This window comes from Myotis davidii, unplaced genomic scaffold (genome assembly GCF_000327345.1).
Source record: "Myotis davidii unplaced genomic scaffold, ASM32734v1 scaffold415, whole genome shotgun sequence".
In the NCBI taxonomy this organism is placed as follows: domain Eukaryota; kingdom Metazoa; phylum Chordata; class Mammalia; order Chiroptera; family Vespertilionidae; genus Myotis; species Myotis davidii.
In genome coordinates, this window is record NW_006287951.1 from 390,649 (window position 1) to 393,865 (window position 3,217).

The window sequence follows — 3,217 nt, forward strand, 5'->3', positions numbered from 1 at the left end:
TGGAGAGAGAAGATGGGCAGCCTGTAGTGTTAAAAGGTTAGTAAGGGTTAGCATCAGATAAAAAGTTGACCTGAAAAGGTGGAAGTTCAGCCAAGCAGCTATCAGGGAGTAACATTCCAGGCATATGAATCAGCTAGCACACTTTTCCTAAGATGGAAGCAAGCCTGGGCTATCTGAAACCATTGCAGGGCTTTGAGTAGGGAAGTGAAATTTGTCACTTAGATTCTAAGTGTTTTATAAGTACTGACCCTTTGCCCCCAAACAACCTCACATAACCAGGGCTATTTTTCACTCCCTTTTAACAAATGAAAGCCTGAAGCACAGAGGAGTTGGGTAAGTGGGCCAAGGTCACACAATTAGGAAGTGGCTATATGGATGCAAGTGCAGGCAGTCTGATTCTAGGGCTGAGCTCTTAGTAAGTAGAGCTCTAGTTGCTCCTTGAACAGGAGACACACATGCATGCACAACAAACACATGTCCTCAGGAGTGGAAAGGAAGCTGAGAAACTAAGGAGAGTTTGTTCCCTACATTCCATCTCTCTTGGTCCACATTTTATTTTCTTCTGTATTGTATATTTCACTTGTTAATTTTTAGATCAAATTGTCTGTTTAAATGAAAGATACTTAGATTGATTGAAAACATGGTATTATTTTCCAAACAGCAAAACCAAATTAGGGACTTTGCAGAGTGCCCTCTTGCACTTGGGACCCCTTGGGGGATGTCAGATGCTCTTCGAGTGCCAGCACCGCTACAGGTGCAGCTAGCCGGAGAGAGACCGTGGAGGTTGGCTCCAAATAATATTTTTATTCCATACATAATTCTTAATGTATGAAATAAAAATATTGTGGAAATATATACAGTTCTACCTATTTATTTTAAATAAAAAAGAGTACATGTCAAAACACTCGTACTGAATTGAAACATTTTTTTTTTAAATTAATCTACAGGGAAAAAAACATTTTCTGGATAAATATCCGGAGTAATATAGCAGCTAATCATTTATGCTATTTACTTGAAAAGAGTTTTGGAATGAATAGAAAGACTTTATAAATCATGATTTATGACTCACATCTCAAGCAAATGAATATAAATGTGTCAGTGGGATTCTTTTTCTGCATGAATTATTTTGGTTCTATTAGATAAACACAATATTCATTTCCTATGTATATTATCACATCACTAAGGGCTTTTGAGAAATGCTGAACTACATTGATTGTTATATGTAAGTCCACATAAATTCCAATTCACAAACAATATCACTACACTAAATTTATACAAATGGAAATAATTATTAATGTCTAAAACATAATATTCTCCAAAACACATATACATTTAGTAAGTTAATTATCAATCCAAAAATAATTAAATACAATTTAATAGAAGAAAATTATTTAAGAGTCTACCTCATTCTTAAAGGACACTGGTAAAAAGAATACTTTACATAAACTTGCAATGAAAGAAATGACTCTTTCTCCCCAAGTGGTATAAAATTACCATGCCTATTATATTCAGCCCTATATTTTAAAATATAATAGTTTCATAACAGCAATGCATACCCAACTAGAAAAGAAAAAAAATTCTCCCAAACAGTCATAACCACTGGGAAGTTCTGGGCAATAAATTACACATGGCAGACACAGAAATGGAATGAGGGAAATCAGCGACAAATGATCTTCCAGCTCACTTCCAGAGTCAACACGCTTTGTATAATGCCACTTTACTTCCTAGATTTTTCAGCTACTATTCTAGCTTCTCATCAATTCAAATAGCTTAAATCAAACTCGAAAATGTTATTTCTGGCAGTTTTCAAAATCTAGATCTTTTTCCCAACCATCCACCCAAAACATTAATTTAAAAAATTTCTTTTCTCCCTCGATATTCTTAATGAGTTCAAAGAGCTTACACTGTAGATAATTTTTTTTTTCACTTTGACTCCTCAACAATTTCACTTGATGTCACAAAAGCCAATAAGAATGTAAACACAGGCACACCTGTATTAGTAAGTAATGAGAAATATCCTTTATCACTCCATGGACATTGTAGTCCTCTATATTTTTTCAGTGAAACTATGATTTTTGTTTATTGATTTAATAATTAACTAATTAGCAAAATATACCAAAGGGAATAGAGTTTACATGGTTATATGGAGAAAAACATATTGGTTACTATGAAGTGAGAGCTGATTGACAGGTGAAAGAGAAAGCGATTTCTGAACTGCGGACTATTTGACAATAAGTGGGGGGTGGTTTTGTGAATGCATTTTGGAGTTTCCTTGTAACTTTTTGGGTCAATGCTAATTACCAAAACCCAACTCAAGACAAACTGATCATCATTAGGTTTCAAGCTTGGTTTCTCCGATGGAAAAAGTTCAATAATTATACATGTTTGATATGTGTATATATTTTTATTTTTATTTTTATTTTTTTTTATCCCTGAAAGGCATAGCTAAATTGTGTGTGTGCTCCTAAAAACAAGACAACAGGCTCAAAATGGAGAGAGTTACACTGTGACCCCCATCACCAAACCAAGACTTAATTATAGTTTTGGTTCTCCCCAAATGGAATCTTAAACCAATCCATCAAGAATTATATATTTTTAAAGACAATGGAAGAGTATTTTCATATTGTACATTCTCCCTCCTAAAAAAGAGTAATCATAAATATTTATGCAATAGAGCTAATTACCTGATACCCTGGTCATTGATCAGGAACAAAGGAGCAGTTTGCATGAAATTTGTTAATTTCATTCTGTGATCATATTCTGATGTGTCAACGTGGTTAGGTTCATGCAGTGCCACTTATCCAATCAAACACGAACCTAGCTGTTGCTGTGAAAGTCTTTTGTGCATGTGGTTAAAGTCCACAGCAATTGGCTTTAAGTAAGGGAGATTCTCTATATAACCTGGGTGGATCTGATTGATCCCTGGAAAGGTTCCAAAAAAGCAGGATTGAGGATTTCCTGAGAAATTCCACCTGTGTATAGCAGTTTGAGTCCATGCTGAGAGTTCCAGCCTATTCTTCCTGCTGGCCGCTTTTAGGATTTCGGACTTGCCTAGCCAGACCCCATGAACATGTAAACTAATGAACATGTAAAATAAATCCTTTGCAATCAATCACTTAATATATACCTCTTACTGGTTCTGCTTCTCTGGTTGAATTCTGACTAGCATAATTCCAAAAAGGGGGAGGGGGAGGGAAGGGGAGGAGGGGGAGGAGGG

General features: G+C 35.5%; 1 protein-coding gene across 1 annotated transcript in view; it reads right to left on the reverse strand.

The window, feature by feature from the left end:
* Positions 1-3,217, reverse strand: part of NAV3 (neuron navigator 3) — a 351,070-nt gene that overhangs the window by 233,921 nt on the left and 113,932 nt on the right.